Consider the following 25,027-nt stretch of genomic DNA (forward strand, 5'->3'; position numbering starts at 1 on the left):
TCTCTCTCTCTCTTTGTTGCCAGGTACACATCTTAAACAGCTTTTCTAGGGCATATACTTAGGAGTGGAATTGCTGGATATATCTTTATATTTTCACTTTTGCAAGATAATACCAAGTGTTTCCTGATAGTGGGTTGTATCAACTTACTCCCACAGTCATGCATGAGAATTTATGTTGTTCTCTATGTCTGTGTTCACTTGTTAATGCTCAAGTTTTGTTTCCATATTGGAGGATGTAAAGTGGTAACTCGTAGTGATTTTAATTTGCATTTTCCTGATAACTAATGAGGCTGAGTATCTTTTCTTACATATACCTACCACTCTTGGTCCCCCTTCTGTAGAATTCATATTCCTCTCTTTTTCTGTGCATCTGCATTTTAAAAATTCCACAGGTAATTCTAAAAGCAGCCAAGGGTGAAAGTGAATGCTTTGACATCTCTCCCTTCTGACGCTTTTGCATTGTTCCTACCATCTCTGTACTTATTCAGGCTCCCATCACCTCAGCGTCTCATTGATTTGCAGTACTCTACTCGCTGGTTCTGAGCCTTCAGTTTCCTCACCATCAATTCATCTGACCAGGTTCTTCTTCTGCAGTCCTGTTCTGACTGATTCTCTAAACTCTCTTGTATGAAAATGTTGATGACTTGCCTTTGCCTGCAAATAAAGTCTGATTTCTTGTGCTTTTTGATTCATACCTACATCTCTAATGTTGAGTCCCTGTAGTTTCATCACATATCTTTTACTTCTGTAGATCCTAATATCTTGTTAATCTCAATTATGAGCACCACAATTTCTTCCTTCCGGGCTTGGTCACCCATGAGCTCCACTGTTGTTAATATTCTTTAATTAATTGTTTATATTTTCCTCATTCTACTTACCACTTTCTACCTGGTTTTATAGTTGTCTTTGGTAGGCGGTGAATCGATGAATGTACAATCCTTCATTTTCTCCACCCCCATCTCAGTACCTTTCATATACTATGTGATGGTAATTTGTTTGTGAATGAATGAAATTGTGGAGTAGAAATATAACTCAGGTCTCATGATTTAGTCTTTTTTTCCTCTTTGAAACGTCAACTCCTCCAAGCTAAGAACTGAATTTTCTGAGTGGTGTGTATGCTTTCTCCTAACTGGAGTGTCTCTCACATGCTTGGTGTGAAGATAAAAAATGACTATGGGCTTTATTGTTGATGTTGTTGAAGCAAACATATTTGAAATTATACAATAAACTGTACCCTTAAGACCAAAGATACTTTGAAAAAAAATTCTTAGTAATGAGAAATTGTAAATATTTTAATATGAGTTTGCTTAAAGAAAGCACTTTAAATTTATTAGGAATTAAACCTGGTGATTAAACTTTTTAAGTAAACTAGGCAGTAGTGCTCATAAAAATATTGACAGGGCTCTGTATGCAAAAATTAAAGGATTAATTATACAGAAATATAAAAGAATAAGACTGGATGTCTTATGTGAGTTATAAATGGTTCTTAAAGTCATTTCTACATGAATGTTCTAAAAATATTTTTAGAGATGACATCATTGAAAAAAATATATGTATTTACTCTCCAACAAAAACATTCCATATGTATTCCATTCACACACCAATAAATTATCTTGTTTAAAATCATTCTTGTCGTTGTACTGTCTCATCTTGCAGCACACCCCTCAGTAGATTTTGTGCTATGGATCCTGAATATGACTTTGCTGCTGCCTCATTAGGCCTCTGAATTGAGCTGGTACATGCAGGCAATAAGGAGGACCCGCTTTCAGAAGCCCGGTTGACTCAAGCTTCTTAGTGATACCCTGGATCATTTGAATGGTTACTTTGGGTGATACCAAAGGTTCATTAAACCCTGTCTATCTCTCATAGTGATGGTAGGAGAATGTGGTTATTTTCTTTAATGAAATACCCCAATATCATTTAGTTCAGTAGCAGACCTGATTGGCTGGTGACCCCAAAGTGTTTCTTACTCCTTCCTCCTTTTATTTCTTATCCCTTTATGCTAGAAATTGAAAAGCCAGATACTTTGTATCTGACCCTATTCTGGCCCAAAAGACTTAAGGTAAAGACTGTTGAGGACCTTCTGAGAAAGATAATTTGCTTCTCAATGAAAGGGATCCGCATATGAAGAGAATCCAATGGCATTTTCCCTTCCCTTTCCTTCTTTCTTGGGATACTGGTGACAGGATACTATATATGGAACTGTAGTAATCATCTTGTAGCTACAGGGTAAAAAAGCCAGCACACTGAGATGGTGGCACCCAAGGATGGAAAGGGGCTGGTTCACGATGCTGCTGCTGAGCAATGGAATGCAGCCCCACATAGAGGTGTGAATAATCAGTACATATCTTATTTTTACTGTTCACTGGATTTTCTGTTATTGAAAGCTGAATACATCCTAATTGATAGAGTCACATGTTGAAAGAGTCTATAATTTTCTCTATATAATCTTCTTGATTATAATCCTCTATAATCTTTCATCTGTAATTTTCTCTATAAACTTCTTGAAAATATCTATCTATCTATCTATCTATCTATCCATCCATCCATTCTAATCTATCTATAGGTTCATCAGCATCTCTGTGAGGTTTCTGTTATCTGTGCTGAAGTGAGCTTCAAGAGCCTCTCTTTAGTTTTCTTTTCCTGAGATTTTATAATAACTTCTTATTCTTTCTCTTTGTGAACTATATCGTTCTGGCACTGGTTGTGAATACTCTTACAGTGATGATATTATCATCTTTATGGAAATCTGACTCACATTAAAATTTCATCATATTTTACATCTGGATTACCATAAAATATTCTGTACTCATCTCCATGGATGAATTGGTTTACAGAAGAATTGCTAATGTTGTCACTTGTGGGTGTTTTAACAAACTCTTCATAAATAGGACGACATTCCTTTTCAAAGTCCACATTTCCTAGAAATTCACAAGACTTCTTTGGAAAAGGTGTCTTACAGGAGCTTATATCCATAAGTCCTTGTGATGCTACCTTGCAAAATAACCTTAGTAGTTTAAGGCTTATTTGTTTTTTGTCCATTCTTCCTAACTGATAGAGTTTCATGGAATCATTGTACTTGAACCATAGAAATACAATGAATATGGGGCTTTTTATTCTAGAGCAGGAGTAGGCAGGCTTTTTCTGTAATGACCCAGATAGTTAATAATTTAGGCTTTGCAGGCTACCAGTGGTCACTGTTGTATATTTTTATTTGTTTTTGTTTTTAATAACCTTTTCAAAATGTAAATGCCATTTCTAGTTCTTGGGTCACAAAAACAGGGGGTAGGTTGGATTCTGTCCATGGGGTGTAGTTTACCAGTCTTTGTTCTGGAGGGTTATTTTGGAATGTAGGGTCAAGAGCGTCTACTGCCCCCCAAATAGAGGCAGAACAGTTGAGAGTACTTAACATTAAAGTCAAGAGGGAGAGGAAGAGGGAGAAATATTCTAGCATCCTAGCATTTATCTGTATATAATAAATGTGAGGGTAACTTTTGGCTTCAGCTGGGAATGTGGAGACCTGGAAAGAATGTCACTCTCACCCTTACAACAAGAATAAAGCTTAACAAGCTACACGTTAATGCTTTTTTCTTTCTTTTGCATTCAGACACATTTTCCTGGCTTTGCACACTAGTTATTTTTCTTGGACTCAGAAGTCCCCAAATGGACTCAGGTATATATCTTTTGGAGAGTGTTATTTCTACTGAAAACCAATTTTGCCATTTGTAGTGTCTTTCTGAAGGTTTTGTTTCCAGATGTCAATGATAATTTAAGTTCCACTTATTATAGTCACCAACAACCTCTTTGAAAGTGTTGAAAGTCAAATTCAGATGCAGTGAAAAGGTATGTCTTCTTCAATCAATGGTTTTCAATAGTGAGTAAAGCGCGAAGGTAATGATAGTATCAGCATTTCATGTGGCTCTTTTAAAGATGTAATTGTGTATATTCCTAGCTAAAGTTATTAGATGAGTATAAATGGGAAAGCCAATTGAATGGAAAACTGTAGTAGACATTAGTGCTGATCAATAATATTTTCTACTCCTGCTGAATGCAAGATATCTGTCCTCTGCTTCTTCCTTGAAGTTAATGTAATCTTATGACTTTCTAAGATGAATGAAAGTGAGCAAAAGTAAGCAATGTCACCTGAACTTGGAGTACATTTGCATGACTAAAGAAATCAACTTGTATCATATTGACCCATTAGCCATTAGGGATCATTTGTTACTGTTGCATCATCCAGCCTGTCCTTACCGAAAGAAAGATATACATCAATGTGAAGATTTATAAATTGGTGGAAGTACATAGTAAGTATATATATAAAATAAGTAATATATAATTAATAAATATATATAATTATAGAAGTGGATTTCAACCAGATTTTAACTATAGAAATATTTCCTCAAATACAAACTTACAGAGATTCCTAATACATAAAGAAATAAATTGTACAACTCCTGTGTTAGAAGCAGAAGCTGGATTGGCCTCCCCTGGCCAGCCTTCCCATCCCTCCCCTCACCAGACTTTGAGGCCTCTGGGACCCCTGAGGCTCATTTGTTGAATTCCTAAGTCTTAACAAAGCTTAATTTGAAAACCACAACTACAGGAAGATAGATTTTAGCTCAAGAAAAGGAAGTAATTTTTTTGTTTCGTGTGGTTTTTTTTTTTTTGTCAAAAATATCCAAAGGCAGAATGGGTTTCTAAAGTAGTGAGTGTCATCATAGGAAATGTTAAAGCATTGACTGGTTACACGAGGCAGGTGTGTGGTAGAGACATCCTGCTATTGACTGGCCATTCCTAGCCCTAGAGTTTATGATTCTTAGGCCTCTTCCAATGGACAGCCTTATTCTTTATCTCTTTCCCTTATTTTTATTCATCTAATTTATCATTTCTTTAAATTATATTAAAAGCCTCTCCCTGTCCCTCTCCCTGTCCCTGTCTCTGTCCCTCTCCCTCGTGTGTTGCAGCCAGCTTGGACTGGGCCAAGAGAACCAGACTGTAAAATTTCAGGAATTTAAAAACCCAGTTATTAAACATAGACACAGACATTATTCAAAATTCAATGATGTAAACTTGCAATTGTTTTAAAGCAAAGTAATAATACACTCATCACTTCCTAATGACTTTGATACATTTTACTATTATTTATGCTCTTGAGGTTATTTACATCTATCATATCTGTATGGTGGACATGTACAAGAGTATGCTGCGGAGTATCACTCCCAACTTTACTGTCAGTGATGTATCATTGGTATAGCTTGAAATCAACCACGGTGGGAGTATTTATACCACAAAATTATCAAACGCTAAAAATCAGAGCCTTTCTCTGGAGAATTGCTTGTTAAATATTTGCCAGCATAGCACTGTGATCACTGTATCTCTCTCTGACTCTAGAATTTAAGCTCCTTGAAGATACAGACTTTGTTAGTGTCGACGAAAAAACATCCACCCTAAGAGAAAACTTATGAGTTTATTTGAGCCAAACTGACAGTAGTTACCAGGAAGGAGAATCCTCTGGAAAATGGCAGTTTTACAAGTTATTTTATACTTTAGAATCAAAGGAAGAGGGTTTCATGAAATCCACTGGTGGTCAATTAAGGGGTTGAGAGAAAGCAAAGTGGGGAAATCTCTGGGATTGAATAAAAAGTAAACTGGAGACACAGATACTTCTTTTACATTGGTGGGTACAGGGTAGTTACTAGCATCTTACAGCACATAGAGATAGGAGTCAGGGAAAGAACAACAATGAGGGATTCTGTAGTTTCCTGCTCCGGTGTGGTGGGCTGTGCCCTGGGGGGTCTGGAAAAAAGGACTACTCTGACATTCTAAGGGTCTGTTATCTTAGATGCAAAAAGACAATAGACAGGCTCACTTAGATAAAGATTGACCTTTTTCAAGGAAGCTACAGGCCAAGGATATGACTACCGGCCACTACCCACTTTTAATTAGGAATTTTTATGTTCAGGGCATCCTCTGTGGTTAATTTCGGTCTCTGAATTGGTAGGGACTGCCATGCAGGCCTCCCCTGAGCTTGTCAGGTTTAGTATGTGGCCCCTTTTCTATCCACACTAGGTACACTATTGTTGGTGCTCAATATATATTTATTTACTGAATGAATTTAATGATTAATAGCCAACAGAAATTTAAAAAGAAGCCAGATGGGAGAAACCAGGGAATATGAGTGGGGAGGTTTGGATGAGGTTGAATTTGCTTTCTGTTCTTTTTGCCATGCCTGCCTTTGCTGTTTTATACAGGTAGGACATAGGAAATGACATCTAACATCATTTGATTTGCAAATGGGAATTATCTCTCACTCCCAAGTTCTCCAAAGAGAGTTTCCCAAAGCAATCTGTGAGCCATTCACAAGATCCTGAAGAAAATCTACATCGTTTCTTCCCTTGTGGTGTTTAATGCAAATATAATACATTGGTAGGCAGGCAGAAATGCTGAATTTTGGGCAAAGAGACAAACTCTTAACGCAGAGAAACCTTAATCCCCCAAAACTGGATTCAGCACACTTAAAGCAAAAGAAGATAAGGCTGTAAGTGGCTTTTCTGTCAGTCCAGAGAAGCCAGCCCAATTAGGGGGGCAATCAGGGGAGGCTGAACAGGGGAAAAGGAAGGCAAATCACATCAACCATCAAAAAAGATTTCAGTGACGAGTTTCCGAGACTCAGATCTATTCGGTATCTTAATGAAGTCACTAAGGGCACCACATTTTGACCATTTGACCACATTTAAAAAACATTTTCTGAGGACATTTGGACTGCTGTAGACCAGGATACATGAGCTAACGATCTGTAGGCAGTGTCCGGGCTGCAGATATGTTAGGTCTGAGTGGGGCTTCAAAAACTTGGATTAGTTTCCAGCAATTAAATATCAGGGGATGTCTATTAAAAATCTAAATTTCTGACTTCTCTGGAAAATTCAGTATATCCAGTAACACCAGACCTGTATTACCACGAGACAAACATCCACTTGAGCTAAGTAGGGCCACCCTCCTTAGATGGGTCATAGAATCTCCAGCTCACCACTGTTCCTACCATGTCCTGATGAACTGATGTCCTATACCTCGTCATCCCTACTCTGTTAGGTTATTTGCCTCGTCCTTGTATTCCTTTGATATTGCTCAATAGTCATTTTCTCCATGCAATGTTGATAATTGACAGTTGGGTAGCTAACAGGGGCTACATTCTTTTGTTCATTAGTCAGTAATCCATCCACGAGACAGTCAGCCTCCCTGGGTCTCATTTTGCTTACATATAAGTGAAGTGGTTAGACCAGATGGTCACTAAGGCTTCTTCTTGCTCTAGCATTCTGCGCTTATACTGGATAACAAACACTTATACTATTTTCTTATAGTTTTTGTATCTCGTATGTCTCTCCATCTCCACCTCCATCTCTATCATTATCCAAAAGATTACTTTTCTCTTACTGTATATTTTAGACCATGATGCTTAAAGGGTCATCTGTAGACAAAAAGAGTGTGGGTCTTGACGGAAGTAAAGGAACACGCTTGACTGTCCAATCTCTGTTCTCTCTTCTTATAAGAGAGACCATTTTCTTAGTTTAGACTCCTCATGGGGCTTGAAGCAGTAAAAAAAAATGCTAATTCTAAAAGAGGATTCCAGCACTCAGGAAAAATACTTCCTGTTTTAATTTCCTCTTATTAAAATTTCCATTTATATTTTCTGGGTATAATTTGTTCATAATATTAAAGAGGTCAATTGCTGAAAATGCTCATTATCTACTTTTCTAACTTGAATATACCAACCAGCACCAGCTATGTGTCATTAAGCCACCATGGTGATAGATATTCTAGACCTAAATGTATAAAGAACAAAATTTTTTGCTTTTTTCTTTATAGACTACATAAAATACCCCTTTACATAAGGGACAAAATGTTTATCCCATCTAAGTGGACAGCTTCTGGACTAATACTTCTGAAACCTTGTTCACAGGGAAAAGGATGCTGTCTCTTAGTCTAGCTGCTGCAGTAGCCTGAGGACTAGAGTGTAAAATGAAAGCTGGTGGGCAACCTTGTGGGGATATGGTTTTGTTTTAAGCACATCTAATGTTTTGCACTTTTGTGGTGTATGTTTCCCCCTTTGGATGTAACACATCATCATAAAATGAAATATATATATATATATATATATATATATATATATATATATATATATAAAGTTTCATAGCTAGATGAGATATGCATAGTTAGCTGTGTAAAGAGTTTTTTCCCCCTTGATTTCTTTTTCTGTTCATATTAGGAATGTATCTCTAACCAGTGAAGCCTCTGGGTGTAATTTGTATTTAAGGTGTCTAAGAATTGATATTGTTTTTGAATACCTGTTTTGAAACAGGTAAGGTATTTCAGTGATGTTTTTGCTATTTTGTGTTCTAGATCATAAAACAAAAATGTGCATAATGTCAAGAAATTTAATTGCCTCCTGGTTGTGGAAGATGACATTAGGGATTATGTGGAAATAAAAGCTACAGCAGAAACATGCACTGTCAAGATTTAATAAGGTGTCTAATTTAGAAATAATTTTCTTTGTACAATTTACATTTTGGTCCCACTGATTCTCCTTCCTCTAGATTGTTGCAATTTTTGAAGTCACTTTTTATTGCAAGAGCAGATAGTGCTAGTGATTCATCTAGCCCTGGAAGATGACTTGACCATAACAGCTTACTCTAATTGCATTCTTTAATTTCTTTTTCCTTTATTAAGAAAGTCAGAAAAACAATTCCTGTTTTTGTTGCATGCTTGGATAAGCTCTTCTAATATTAATCATTTCTACTGACTTATTAGCACTTGGGTTCCTGTTACTTAAAAATCACAAGTGCAAGCACACGATTTTGTGAAACCAAAAAATACCTTGAAGCTAATAATTGCTTTTTATAATTTCATTGTGTTGGATGATGAATTTAAAAAGGTTGTGTCTTGGCATAGAATTAACCCCTGGTCATTCGCAGAATATAAAAAATTTACGAGACTCTACAAGAGCAAGAAAAGATGTATTGAAAGTCAAAAAGAGACAGAGAGAGTTCTGGTTAGAACTGGCAAAGGGAGTCTTGCCAGGGCAGAGCCCAATAGGGACAGCCGCACCAATGAGGAGGAATGCTGGGGATTTATATTTTCCAAGCAGGATGTAGGGTGCTGGTCAGCTTGCAAGGGGGCTGCCGTTACAATTGTGTTCTCCTGGGAACTATCCTGTTCCCATCTATGATGGGTGTTTGTTAGTGTGCAGGGGGTTGCTGTTGCGATTGGGAAGTACTCTGTTCCAACCTCTGATGAATGTAAGGTGCTTGTCAGCTTGTAGGTGCAGGGCTGGCCAGGGGGGTTAGAGCCAAGTTTTAGTGTTCAAGCTCCTTCCTGTTAGCCCCCAAGCTCGCTCCTGTTAACTCTTTACTTGTCTCATCAGGTTGTACTAGAGAAAAGAATTTATTTCTGAAAACTGGTTGTAACTAGTGGCTTGTGCAGTGGGCGTATGTAAGATATGGAAATTTGCTCTGTCCTTTAGGATTTGGGAATAACTGTAATAGCTGAAGTTACAATCCCTGCCCTAAAATCCTTATACTTTTTACCTTCAGCTTTCCTAGGTTTGGCCTGAGTTATTTTGTTAGATGCATATTTTTTTCTGTGATTTTAATGCAGAAAAATAAAAGAAATAAGCAAAGTGAAGGTAGTGTATGTGCACATTACAATACATGAAAAAAAGATGATTATTAAAGTTAACAGAAAGCTAAACTGTGACATCTAACCATGTCTTTAAAACTCAGTTAATAAATAGACTAGCGACCAGGAAAGAAAAAAAAATAAAAGGCATCAGGGCAGTCAGTAAGCACAGGTGGTTAGAACACGTGGGCCAAGGAGCTGCACCATCTACAACTAGATTGAAGACAACTACTTGACTTGGAGCTGATGGATCCTGGAAAAACACACTGTTCCCCAATAAAATTAAAAAAAAAAAAGAAATAAAAGACATTAGAACTGGAAAGGAAGAAGTAAAGTTGTCTCTATTTGCAGATGACATGTTTTTATATAGAGAAAATCATAAAGACTCCACCAAAAAGCTGTTAGATCTAATCAACGAGTTCAATGAAGTTGCAGGATACAAAATTAACATAAAAATTAGTAGCGTTTCTGTACACTAACAACAAGCTATCTGAAAAAGAAAGAAAATCTCATTTACAATAAAAAAATAGTTGTTAGTTATATTATGTCTCAGAAAATATAGTAAGGATTGTGGTTTAAATATGACTGTATATACAGTTGACCCTCGAACAATGCAGGGGTTACGGTACTGACCCTTGCACAGTTGAAAATCTGCATATAACTTTTTACTCCTCCAAAACTTAACTACTAGTTGCCTATTGTTGACTGGAAGCCTTACCAATAACATAAACAGTTAATTAACACATATTTTATATTTATATGTATTATATACTGTATTCTTACAATAAAGTAAGCTACAGAAAAGAAAATGTTATTAAGAAAGTCATATGAGAAAATGCTTTTACAGTATTTATTGAGAAAAATCCATGTATATAAATGGTCCCACGCAGTTCAATAACCCAGGCCAAACCTAGGAAAGCAGTTCAAACCTGTGTTGTTGAAAGGTCAACTATATAACTATGGGAAGTATGGAAAAGTTGTAATACAAGCAAATGAACATAAATTCCTCAAAATAAATATAGATTAGACCAAGAAGCTACATACAGTTAGCACTTTATAATAATTATTTAAAAGAATGAAAGTTTAAAAAGAAAAGCATATAGGTTTTAAACTTGATGCAAAAAAAAATCTAATTGGATTTAAAAACAATGATTTTCTACGGACATTAGAATGTTCTGATGTTTAAAAAATGAATAGCTGTGCTTTTATTATAACCTTTTAAAAGTTTAGTTGATTTGTTGTTAGTATTTTTCTCTATTATGATAAACATTAACAATACTGAAAAACTAAACAAAGCAACAGATCAATGATACAGCCTGGGAAAATAGAAATAACAATACAAAGAAAGTTTCCAGAAAATATAAAATATTTAAGGGCATGAACCATCTCTTACATTGTTTTAGATAGATACCTTAGAAGTACTTATTAGTTACCAGCCCTGCACTGGGTACTGGATGAAGACAAATTCCCCACCTCCAAGGACAGATGAAATGGCTAGCTTTGTTCTTTGTGTATGTATTACTCATCTCTGTACTTTTAGCACCTAGCACAGAGCTCCACACATAAAAATTACTCATTGTCTGCTTGTTGAATGTTTGTTGCAAGACTGAAAAAGTAAGATTTTGGAATCACTAAGTTGACTCATGTTTGGGCTTCTCAGAAATTTTGTAAATGGAAAAAAACACCAGCATAAGATCTCTCGGATTTGTTGGGATACAAGTTCTTTAATAGTATTCCAATAATAGCATTGCACTCAGAGTTTATAGTGTTAAACATTTCTATTTATTTTAACACTTAATATAGTGGCAAGAGCAGGAGTCTGGGGTAAGATACCTGTGTGATTTTAAGTAAGTAGCCTTCCATCTTTGAATCTGAGACTTTTCATTTTAACATGAGGGCCAAGGAAAAGGTTTTTAAACTAAAGTCACAAATGACCTTAAGGGAGGCCTTGAATGACTTTGAATGGCATACAAAATGATGTATGGATGTTTGAGAATACATCTATACATACTTGGAGAGGATTCAAACTTCAACAGGTTCTCAAGAGTCTGTCTATACTTCCTCTATCCTTCAAATTTAATTTCCGTTCTAAATTATCTCTAGAGTTTATTTTACTTTAGAAAATAGTCTTTAGTATGCAAAAATTTTATTCAGTAGATTAAAATTAGGAAATAAACTTTCCAGCTTGTTATCGTATAAGAGAAATCCTATTTTGGGTTATTCTCTTTTTCCTACCCTAATCGAATAATTAACCCATCAAGCAGATAATGAAAATTTATTGATAACCATTATATATTCTGAACTGTTGTAACAAAGTGGAATAGTGAAGGGCATACCAATATCTTTCTTCAAAAAATCAGTTATCTAATTAGGAAGACTAAATCAACCTAATCTTTAATTTCATTGTAGTCATGGAGATGAATCCTACACCATGGAAAATTAGAGGGAAGCTATATTTAAGACTATATTGGCTATAAGTGAGATAGATTATTAATTCTAGCTGATGTAGTAAGGAAATATTTTTAAGGTGTTGTGTTAATACATTCATGTAAGACACATTTATTGAGCACTGACTATATGCCAGGCACAAAAATATACTAATAAATAATATATGGTATTTCAACATTAAGGACTGTTGTAGTGTAGGAAATAGACACAGAAGCAAGTAATTACAGGGTTGTGATCCAGTATTTTTTTTTTAACTTGGAAAAGTTTTATTCACAGAAAAATTGAGCAGAAAATATGGAAAGTTGATACATACCCCTTGTTCCCACAAATTCATAGTCACACCTACTATTAACACCCCCCACACACCGCAGAGTGGCACATTTGTGCAAAAATGAACCCACATTGACACATCATTATCACCCAAAATCCACAGTTTGCATTTGGGTTCATCCTAGGTATTACACATTTTATCAGTTTTTGGTTTTTTTTTTTATATTTTTATTGTTAGTTTCAGGTGTACAGAGCAATGCAATAGTTATCCTTTTCACCCTCACAAAGTAACAACCCCCCTCCCCCATGTACTGCCCTCCCACCCCGGATATCATGCTTATCTATTACAATTCCATTGATTCCATTCCCACTCTCTACTCCATGTCCCGAGACTATATGTATATATAATTATAGTTGACATACAATATTATTCAACATCAGCTTCAGAAATACAGTGCGGTGGTCAGGCCTCTACACTGACTATGAAGTGGTCTCCCCAACAGGACATGAGTCCATCTGGCCCCCTAAGAAATATTTACAACATTATTGATTATATTCCTCAGACTGTCTTTTTCTATCCCTGAGGCCATATTGTAATTACCAATTTGTATTGTCTCGTCCCTTCCCCTTCTCCTTCATCCCCACCCCCTCCCAGCTAACAACCCTCAGTTCTTCCTCTGTGTCTCTGAGACTATTGTGATCCAGTATTTTAATTCAGATATGATAAAAGTGCGTGGGAACACAGAAGAGTTACTCTAAGCTGACCTATAAGATGGTTCTCAGTAGTCTCAAGTCTTGAGTGATTCAATAAATAAACAACTAAAACATAGGACAACATATATGGTATTGTATCAAAATTTGCTCTGAAGTGCCATGCAGCTTCAGAGAAAGGGGAGTTCGCTGTCATCGATGGGAAAGGGAATAGGAGGGAACAATAATAAAAAGGCTTTGTGACAGGTGTGGAACCATGACTGTGGTGAGATTTAATGATAGTGGAGGTGAGCAGAGAGGGGGCAGTGGGAGCAAAGACACCGGTGAAGGGCATGTTTGGGACACAGCACATCGTCCAGTTCCTCTGGAGCACAGGATGTTTGAAAGTGCATAATTGGTGGGCAAACTATTAGATCCCTAGGATGTATATGGACAACAGAGAGGGGAAAGATGAGACTGGAGATTTAGACGGAGGCCATTTCTATGCTAAGGTATTATGGGTTTATCCTGAAGGCCCTGGGATATACTGAGGGATTATGAAGAGAAGAGGTGATGCTGGAGTTGTATTAGACACAGTCACTCACAAGAGTAAGGCTGAGTGTATTCCCCACACTGTATTTCATATCCCTGTGACTATACTGTGACTACTGATGGACACTGAACTTCTCAGGGGGATCCCTTTATAGACTGTGTAGAGGCTTGACCACTGTGCTGTACACCTGAAGCTGAAGTTGAATAATATTGAATGTCAATATATCTAGTCATGGGATATGGAATATAGCATAGGGAATAGGGTCAATGTTATTGTAACAGCTATATACAATGTCAAAGGGGTAGTAGATTGGGGGCGTTATCACTTTGTGAGGGGTGTAAATGTCTAACTATTACATTGTTTTGTACACCTGAAACTAAAAAAAAAAAAAAAGAGTGCAACTGAGATGGTCCAGCTTCTTACACACTGGAAATATACTCAGATCTGTTAGGATGGTGTGAGGAAAATTCCTAAGGATGATAATTTCAAAAGATTCATTTGCTAGCTTCTCCTTCATTATTTGGCTTTACCCTTTGGCGGCTAGATACTCTAATTCCTATACGGGAAACTTTGCCCTTTCCTTCCCCAAGGGACAGCTATTAAGAGAGCCCATGAAATTTCCCACTACTAAAGCCATCGGCAGCTGTGAGAGGCACCCATGTTAACAGTTAAGAAACATGATATATTTTAAACTTAGTTTTTCCTCTTCCTAGATATCTAACTTGGGACATGTTGATTAGTATATCTAAACTTGAGTTTCTTCATATGAAAAACAAGGCTAAAAGTTCATAAGAAAATACTTACATTTAATCACTTTGTTGGATTATTTTTTAATCAGTAAATGTGGAAAGACAGGATGTATTTGTTCCAAGTCTGCTTTTTTTCCTTACATTTGCAAATAAGAAGTTGTGTACCCAAACATCATTCTTCCAATTTTTTAAGGATAATGATATGTATTTTTTGAAGCTGTCATTTAAAATTTCCTTTCAGTTAAATGTAATTATTCTAAAAATGGTGTATCTCTACATATGCTTGCTTGGTGAAATTGAATATTATTGCCTGTTTCTAGATGTGAATAAGTGGGAATAAGACAATTATAGACATTTCTGGTAGCAAAGTTGCCATATAAGGCTAATATGAGTGGATGGCTTAGTTAGATGTTTTTTTTTGTTGTTGTTTAAGTTTCAGGTACTTATTTTTTTTCTAGTTTTTACCTGTATTTGATCTTGAGGGAAACAAAGTACCATTTAACTGCATTTATCTCAAACATTTCTTATCCACATGTCTTCAATATGTAACCATAATACTTGGTACATCTGAAGTACCTGACATCTGGTGTTTATAAACTGCTTTGTAATGATGGACTTAAACCTTGTGGGCAAGGTAGCCAAAGCAGTCAATAGCATAAGAGCATTTATTGGATACTAATGATTGCACTGGTGCTGTAGGGGATAACCAATTTGAGAAGGAAAAAGTTTTTCTGTGCTTTCAGGTAACCTATAATTTATCCAGGTGGTCCAAACACAAATACTTTCTTTAAAATTTTATTTTTTCGTATTACTTTCAGGTGTACAAAACAATATAATAATTAGACATTTACATCCCTCACAAAGTGATAACTACCCCCCCCACCAAGTCTATTACCCCTCTGACATCATATATAGCTGTTACAATACCATTGACTATACTCCCTATGCTGTACTTTACATCCCATGACCATTTTATCTATATCTATATCTATATCTATATCTATATCTATATCTATATCTATATATCTATATATCTATATATATACATATATATATATATATAATTTTAGTTGACATTCGATATTATTCTACTTCAGCTTCAGGCCTTCAGCCTACTTGTCAGGCATCTACACAATCTATGAAGTGATCCCCCTGCCCCCACAAGTACGTTTTTGAAGAATAAAAGTATAATAGTACACTTAGTAGTGTGGCATTGCCTTGATGATTGGTCTAACATTATGGAAGAATTGTATTCTCGGAGCTGGAATCTTTGTGTTCTTCTAGACAAATGGAAACTTTCCAGTTAAACTGCTTTACTCATTACTATTAACTTGGCCACCAAAAATGGTTTACAAACTCATTTTGTATCGGATTGGAAATTCAAAAAAATACAATCAAAACAAAACAAAAACTAATTTGTGTTTTTCGTAATTTCTTCTACGACAGGAGTTTTGTTCCAAGACTATTTAGTGACCAAACCCAAAAGGCTGCTTTAGTGTGTAGTTTCCCTGCTCCCCCCCGACCCCCACCCCCAATGCTTGAAAAGAAGCAGGGGGAAGACACAGGATATTCTCTTCTGCTTCTTGGCTCAAAGGAATGATGGTGTGACCATGTGGAGAGTTTTCCAGAAATCCTAAGCAGACGAATGAACCAGTTGTTTTTATTAAAGAGTTATTAAGGAATTTTAAGGTGAACATGATTTGTAAAGCAGCTCTGTTTAGAAGTAGTTTTGTTGAAGTTTGCATTACTTCAGTGGGCTGTAGTTTGACATATGAAATGATAACCATAAGCCTAGACAGTGCCAGCTGTTGAATTTGGAACTTCAGTGGACAGTTCTGCCCAGTTCCATGGGTCCCATGGGCCTCTCCACCTAACATTTCTGTGCTCTGGGTTTCTATAACATGACATTGTTTTTAATTAGTATTGCAGACAATTTCTCCTTCGCTGGATAATATCATCTGATGTAACATCCAACATAACATCTTCAGCAGTTTTCAGAAGTGAGCTTACATGAAATAATTATGTCCACAGTTGTAAACAATCATAAATGTTTTGTTGAGAAATGTACATCCATTGTAGTATAAATATGAAATACTTTTATTTTTTTCAAGTCTAACTTGCTAACCCTGCTATGTGGGTTCCATTAGCCTCTTCACAACACCTTGGATAGATTCTATAGCTTCCTAGGCATTTTCAGATAACTTAATTTAGTCTAGTTTAAAACGTCACTGTCATATCTGAATCAAGGCTTCCTCCTCCTCTAGTGTGGGACAGAGCTGGAACCCTGACTTTAATGAAGCAGGGAGGCATGGTCTGCCTCAGAGATACCTTGGCCGCTTTACTCTTCAAGGTTAAGCTCTTTTGGTTTGGGAAAAAGTGGGCAGAATGAAGGAATAAGGAAACAAATCCTGCAGTGTAACTGATTTCATACTGGTGATGCTGGAAAGTGCCTCTGCTGCCATTGTGGTCCATTCTGGCTCTCACTGCTCCAGGTGGCCCCTGTTAAGGTGGAGGGATGTCCACGCGGATGCTGTGCATGGTCTCTTTGGATAGAGTTCAGCTTTATGCCTGTTCCCCTTGATACCCAAGGACCCCTTCAGATTGAGGAAGTCACATCTTTCTTGAGTTCTGCATCTCCCTTCTCTGGATAGGTGTCCCATCACAGGAATTAATGAGCACCTGTGAGGCCCCTCCCAGTGCCTTCTGAGAGGCATAGGAAGAGGGTTTCCATCTTTTCTTCATAGAACACCTTACCATAGTCTCTTTAAGCCTTTCTGGTCAGGCACTTCAGTGGGCTTTCCATGTTCAGAAAAGGGTCATGTATCGCTGTAACTTTAGGATTTATATTCTGCCTCATCTTGCTGAACTCCATGACAGCACTAGTGCAGGCCTGCAGGTTTTATCTCCCTAGGAAGCACTCGGCCAGGGTGGATGTCAGGACTTTCCAGTATCAATGAGTAAGTCCCTTGGAGCCTCTCCCAGCAACCGAGTTCCAGCAACGGAAAAGCCCAGGGAGAGGAGGCACTGGCCTCCATCCTTGAGTGCTGCACTCACTCCCCAAAGCTTGTAGGGACTGACAGCAAGCTTCCTTAGACTTGGCTGAATAGTTACATATTTGATAAATTATATTTCAACAGATGGAGACAGGGAAAGATTGTGGGATTTTAGATAGATTAAAATGAACATCGAGGTAAGAAATCATAGGACATGTGTGGACACCAAGAAATAGTCCAGTTTGAAATAGTCCAGGAGGTAATGACTAAGTAGCAGGAAGGAGAAAAGTTTGGGACACAGTGTGGAGGGCCTTGAATGCTAGGTTAGTTTAGGGAGGGTTATGGAACCGTTAAATGTTTTTAACCAAGAGACGAATAAAATTATGATTTCGTGCAAAAGCTCTTAATGTATCAGTCATGGGTACTTCTTGTAGCCTCCTTCCTTACACTGAGAATGTCTCACAATCAATGTCACATTATAGCTAACGTTGAACTTGGTGAGTTCCCGGGCCTTTTTGCGGTTCTCAGTAGCCTGTATGTGAGTGACACAATTGCATTTATGGCCCCTTCTTTATTGTCATCCCTACCTTCATGTAATTGTAGTACACAGAGAAGTCAAAAAGAGATAGTATCAAGGGGAAGTCTAAGAGATGGAACCTCTGTAGTATATCATCATCATTCAGTATCAAGTCCTTAGCTTTGATCATCTGGACACTCAATTTGGTCAGTATAATAAGAGTTGAGTAAGCTCAGGGGGACAACTTCACCAAAATAAATGAACAGAGATTAATATATTAATCAATTTTGTGAATTCATTAATTTTTAAATCAACCATGAGATAAAACTTTTAAATAGTCAGTGGACCCATTCTTAAACAGTAAATGTACATGTGATGAATTTCTTTTAATTTTCTTTTTTTTAAAATTAAATTTATTAAGGTGACATTGGTTAGTAAAATTATATAGGTTTCAAGTGTACATTTCTATAATACATCATCTATATATTGCATTGTGTGTTCAGCACCCAGAGTCAGTTTTTGACAAATGTATACAGCTGTGAACCATCAGCCGCAATCCACATGTAGAGCTTTCCATTATCCCTAAGAGTCCCTTGTGCCAAGTTCCAGTCACTTCCCATACCCTGCTCTCAGCCTCAGGCAATCACTAATGTGCTTTCTCTCACCATAGATTAACTTTTCCTTCTAAAGCTTTCAATAAATGGAATCAATAAATGGATGACCTCTCTTGTTCAACAAAATGTTTCTGAGATTCACTCCTGTTGTTTCACATATCAGTAGTTCATTCTTTTTTATTGCTGACAATTTTTATTGTATTAGTATACTACAAATTGTTCACCCATTTGTCTGTCGATGAATATTTGAGTTGTTTTCAGCTTTTAGCTATTATGAATGAAGCTACTCTGAATATTTATGCACAAGTCTTTTTGTGGATGTAAGTTTTCATTTCTCATGGTTTATTAGTCAGGGTTCAATCAAGCGATAGAAACCAAACAATAATTTGAACAGGGAAAGTTTAATTGAAAAATGTGATTAAAATGATTAAGTAGGTAATTATTAATAGGATATTATTATTAGAGGATTTGGTAATGAAGAATTGGTTGTTAAGAGGTAAAGAGAATTCTAAAGACTATAAGATTAGCAGAATAGGCAGCAGCCACTGCCCTGAGGACTGAGATAGAATGCCCGAGGAGGAGGCCACTCCCTTTCCTGAGCTGAGATCTAGTGCTCATTTGAGAGGGTATGGCCATGGCTCAGTGGATGGTAGAGAATTTCCAGGAGGTGCCTCACCAGTAGGACTCACTGGTTGTCTGCCTTTCGGAGTGCGGAAGGAAGTGTCCATAGGGAGGAGCTAAACTCTGGAACTCACTTCAGAGATACCCAATAGGGGCCTGGGAAACTGTCCAATGTACTGAGTTGGCCATACTCAGGGAAAAATTACTGTCTGGGGTACTAAGGGAAAAACTGTTCGCCCAGAGCGGGGCACACAGTGGCACTCAATAAGGAAGCATCGTAAAGGAATGCTGAGGGCAGCTGGTCAAGTGGAGTTGCCCTGAGAGTGATACTTCTCTCTGAAGGTCAAAGAAAGCCATTCAAGGGGAGGTGCTTAGCAGGAGGTACTGGTGGGGCAGCTGCTCTATGGGTCCTGTGGGAAGCCATTCACAGTGAGGTGCCTGACAGTGGCATTCCGGTACAAAGCTGCCTGATGGAGTGCCAAGTGAAGCTGCCCTTGGGAAGGTGCCATATGCGTTTGTTCACTGGGCACTGCAGGGAAAAAAATGTGTGCGCTGCAAGAGCCTCGTGTGAGTAGTACCCCTTTTTTCTCCATTGTATTTCCAGAACCCTCTACTACAAAGCTTAACATTGTACCCTCTGGCAAAGGAGACATATTTAGAGGATTCAGCTCTGTTATCACAGAACAGGCAATGAAAGGTGGATATGGAGCTGGCAGGTAATAAACTGATAACTGACACACTTGGTAAATACATAGGAGCGAAACTGCTGAGGCACATGTTACTTCTGTATGTTTAACTATATAAGAAACTGCCAAATGTTTCCCAAAGTGGTTGTACCATTTACAGTCCCACTAGTCAGCAGTGTATGAGAGTTTTAGTCGCTCCACATTATTTTGATTAATTATTTTCACTTGGTATTATCACTGCTTTTACATCTAGCTATTGTAGTGCCTTTGGTATGGTATATCTTTTTTGGCATATCTTTTTTGTTTTAATTAACATTTAAATGATAGCCAATGATGTTGATAACAAATGATGTTGATAACATTTTAATTTGCTTATTGGTCATTTGTATGTCTTTTTTGATAAGTACCTGTTCAAATATTTTATTCATTAAAAAAATTAAGTTTGTCTTTTTACAACTGACTTGTAAGTGTGTGTGTGTGTGTGTGTGTGTGTGTGTGTGTGTGTGTGTGTGTGTGCGCGTACACATATATATATATTCTGGGAAAGGTCCATTGTAGGATATATGTGTTATGAATGTTTTTTCTCAGTCTGTATCTTGCCTTGGCATTTTGTTAATGATGTGTTTGTTTCAAAGTACAGAACTTTTAAAATTTTGTAAAGTCCAATATAACAAATTTTCTTAAACAATTAGTGATTTTCTGTCTAATCTAATAAATCTTTGCCTGGGTAACAAATATTTTATCCTATGTTTTATACTATGTTTTAGAATGTTAGCTTTTACATTTAGACCTATGATCCATACCAGATTAATTTTTCTGTATGGGATGAGATAAAGATTGAGGTTTATATGGATATGAAAGTGAATCTACCCCTCTCCCCCAAATGGTGTTCTAGCACCATTAGTTGAAAATAATCTTTTTCTTCCATTGTATGATCTTGAGCACCTTGTCAAAAATCAATAGAACATGTATGCCTTGTCTATTTCTGAATTCTGTGATCATCTGTTCCATTAGCCTATGGTTTATCCTTATGCCAATACCATACTGTCTTGATTATAGTAGCTTTATGGTAAAATTTGCAGTCGAACAGTGTAAGTCCTCCACATGTTTTGTTCAAAATTGCTTTTGCTATTCTATCTTTTTTTTTTTTTGCGCTTCCATACATATTTTAGAGTCATATTATTAAAGTCTACAAAAGAGTTTGCTGAGATTTTAATTGTAATTGAGTTCTTTGGGAAGAACTCATTATCTGAACAATTTTGGTTTTTATCCCAGGAATGTGAGGTCATAATAGGGTATGTTTCTCCATTTATTTAGGTCTTATTTAATTTCTTTCCACAATGCTTTGTGGCTTTCATTGTACAAGTCTAGAGATACATTGTAAAATTTATTTATAAACAATTCATGGTTTTAGATGCTATTTTAAATATTATTTAAAAATTTATGTTCCAACTGTTTGTTGCTGCTAGTATGTAGAAATGAACTTGAGTTTTACATATTGGCATTAGATCACAAGACCTTGTTGAACTTACTTATTTGTTCTAGAAGTTTTTTTTCTAAATTATTTAGGAATTTAGTTTTTTCTTTCTTGTCTGTATACCTTTTATTTCCTTTTCTCATGTTGTGGCAATGGCTAGGATTACTACTGTAGTGTTGAATAGAAGTGGTAAAATTGGAATCCTCACCTTTAATATTAAACTCAATATTAGGGAGAAAGCATTCATTCTTTCATCATTAAGTATAATCTGAGAAGGAGTTTTTGATAGTTATATCTTCCATTGCTAGTTTTCTGAGAGTTTTCAAATAATTTTTAATTAGGAAATTTTGGGAGCATCTCTTGAGATGATATGTATTTTATTATGTTAATATGGTGAATTACACTGATTGATTTTTGAATGTGAAACCAACCTTACTTTCCTGGGACAAATCCTTCTTGGTTATGTTGTAGTACCCCTGTTTGTATATTGCTTATTACTGTTGGGTGGATTGCAGTAATGCTATTGATTGCTTTCCTGGTGAGTATGGAATCAATGTATAGGGAGATGCAGACTCTTAAGGGTGTTTTTGCCTCAGCCATAGAGAAGTCTTGTTGACACTGTCAGTCTCACATATACTCCTCTCAAGTTGCCCCACTTCAGTTAAATGCCACCCTGCCTTGCCAGTGGATCATGCCAGATATTTTAGGGTCATCCTTGACGTCTTACCTTCTCTTACAAATCACTCAATCTTTCAGGAAATCCTGTCAGTTCTAATGTCAAAATAGTCCAGCGTCTTGTCACCATTTCCATTGTCACCAGGCTTGTCACCATGAATGGTGCTTGTCACCACTCTTTTGTGCCTGGAATGTTGCAGCTGTCTGCCTGTTTTCTCTGTTTTGTCCCTTACAACCTGTGCACACTCCTTCCTCCTGTTGAATGTTGACACAGGACTTAAAGTAATGCTGTTAAAATGTAAGGCAGAGCATATTAAATCTGTCCAGTGGTTTTCTATCTCACCCAGAGTAAGAGACAAATTCCTTAGAACAGCCTACAAGGCCCTACACAGGCTGAACTCAGCTGCTTCTGCTTTCCTGCCACACAGTGCATTTCAGACAGAGTGGTTTCCTTGCTGTTTCTCAAATACACCAGGCGTGCTTCCACTCCAGGGCGTTAGCATGTCCATTCTCTTTATTTTTTATTTCATGCATCAGGTATCCACATGGCTTCTCTCACCTTCAGCAGGTTTTTATTCAAAGTCACCTTCACCGGTAGGTCTTTCCTGATCAACTTATTTAAAATGATACCCTTCTCCTTCCTCCTTGTTCTCTTTTTTTTTTTTCAGCGTGATTGATGGTGATTCAACATAGTTAAATATCTTTTCACTTTATTGTTTTATTTTCTTTCTATCCTACTTAGATATAGTTTTTTTGTTTTTTTTTGTTTTGTTTTGTTTTGTATTTTAATCACTAGAGTATCTCTGTTGCCTAAAAGATCATTGAGAACATTGTCCACAATGGAGAGAGACTGGTGGAATAAATGAATATTTGAAGTCAATTACTGTAGTGACCAGATACTTGTGCCTCCCAGGCTCAGTATTTCTTTTCCCTTGACAAAGTTGTACGTAGAATTTCAGGTTCTTGATCTGTGACTCACACAGACCACCCTGTTGTCACATTCTCTTTTTTGCAGGCATGTTACATAATACCCATGACTAAGGCAGAGATTTATTTTGTATTCACACATATTTTCTGGGCCGTGCACATTAATTATTTTGCTTGGTCTTGGAAGTCCCCAAATAGACACAGGTATATAGCTTTTCGAGAGGATAATTTATACGGAGAACTAATTCATGGTTTCTTTCTGAAGCTTTCATTCTCAGATGGCAACATTAATTTAAGATCTGGGGCAACTCATTGTAGTCACCAATAACATCTTTGAAAGTGTTAAAAATGAGTTTAATTCAGCTGTGAACATTTGAATCCATATAATCAGTGTTTATTCCTTGCCACCTTCTTATCATAAATGGTGGTTAGATGCACAGGCCAACCCACAAAAGCCTACTGTATCCATATGAAGCTGAATGGTAATTCTAATATCATTGTATCTGTATGAGTTATAATCTTTTTTTATGTGAGAAAGTGTTTCCAAGTTCTAAGCAGCTGTGAGGGCTATCTGGCTGCAAGTTCCAAGCAAGTTCCAAGCAAAGTGAAGTAAACATTGTTGAAATATAGCTTGATGACATGTTGGGGATTACATTTGCTTGGAAACATTTCATTATCTTGGATAAAATGTGACAATCAACTTTGATTGATGTTGTAAACAGGAATTCAAAATCTAAAATCATACAGTTTTAACATTTAGGCTCAATTTTATAGTTTTTCATTCTTCTCTTCTATAAACATGTGGTCCGTTTTACCAGCCTGTATATAGCATTCTCTTCGTTTGAGCTTATATCACCCAGTTAGCAAATCACATATCAAGTTTGGCCATTTTAACTTTTAAAAGCTTAGCAATTTTGTTAATAAAAGGACAGAGAATCTACTGTAGAATGGCAAAGTACTGTTCCTTTGGCCCTCATTTTGTTTGTCAAACAACCTCTTAACAGGGTAAATGAAAGACAGGAGATGCAGTTAAGCTCCGATTTCTGGTCTGGAGCATTTGGGAAGAGAATCTATGTTCCTACTATCATGATGCTCTAATTGTGGTCCCTTAGAATCTAAGAGTGACCTATAGAAAAAAGAGACCAGTTCATCCTCCAGAAAAGTGAACAAACATCCATATCTCACGATGGCCATTAACAATATAAGATTAGACTTTGGGATGTCTCTGGGCTGATGCAATAACTTTGCAAAGGATTTTGTATCTTTGTTTCCTATCTTTGTTCTCTTCAGCCTCCCTTACATTATTTAATAACCTCCATTCTGTAATAAACCATTATGGAGAGAGATGGGAAGAAGGAACCTTTTGCTCCCATTTTAGAGATGTTTGCTTTTGGTACTATGTGAATTCTTAGTTTTCTCTGGAACTACTTGAATTTTATTTATTTACTATACTGCTACATTTTGGCATCCATGTATTCTACCTCAGATATTTGTGTATTTCCCTTCTGTGTCCAGAATTTCTTAAACTGGCATCTACAGATAACCTGGATCTTTGAGAACTTATTTTTGGTTATCCATGAGTACAATGAGAATGTTTAGATTTTCTGCTTGATGATATAAAGTAATTGGTATACCATATTCTGGATTACATGGATGCCAATTTTCTGTTCAGTTTTCATTTACATTGGAACAAAGTGAAGGTCAATGACATCACAATAATTAATGGACAAATTTTGTCTTAGTTTGCATTGAGAAAAGAGTTGGGAGAATTGAGTCATCACACACTGGTACAGGGATGTCAGATGCAAAAGGATATATACCATACCATGTTTATCTTGCATCTGAATGTACTGGGTGACTGGGTAGATTCTATTTTTGTACAAATTGCAGCAGTTCTTCCTTTTTGTTTTGCAATGCAATGAAGATATTTTCATAAGCAATATTTAAAAAACATTGGTATTACATTTTGGATTACTAATATGTTGTTTGTCACATGCAGTCATCAATTGCTTGTCAAAAATGAGTTTCCTATTAACTAGGGAAAATATTGAAAAGTAACCAGTGGTTAGAATATGCTCAAAACAATAATAATCAAGCCAGCAGGAACTAATATAAAACATAAATACTGTAGATAA

At 36.6% G+C, this 25,027-nt stretch overlaps 1 protein-coding gene across 3 annotated transcripts in view; it reads left to right on the forward strand.

Annotated features, from left to right (window-relative positions):
* Window positions 1–25,027, forward strand: part of PDE4B (phosphodiesterase 4B) — a 524,178-nt gene that overhangs the window by 35,701 nt on the left and 463,450 nt on the right. The window contains exon 1 of one of the 3 annotated variants that reach the window (XM_019646768.1): window positions 19,827–19,843. The exons of the other annotated variants lie outside the window; for them this stretch is intronic. The gene's annotated coding sequence lies outside the window, so the exon portion shown is untranslated. Of the gene's footprint in view, window positions 1–19,826; window positions 19,844–25,027 lie in introns of those variants that run through there. 3 annotated transcript variants of the gene reach the window in all.

This window comes from Hipposideros armiger, unplaced genomic scaffold (assembly GCF_001890085.2).
Source record: "Hipposideros armiger isolate ML-2016 unplaced genomic scaffold, ASM189008v1 scaffold_106, whole genome shotgun sequence".
Lineage (NCBI taxonomy): Eukaryota > Metazoa > Chordata > Mammalia > Chiroptera > Hipposideridae > Hipposideros > Hipposideros armiger.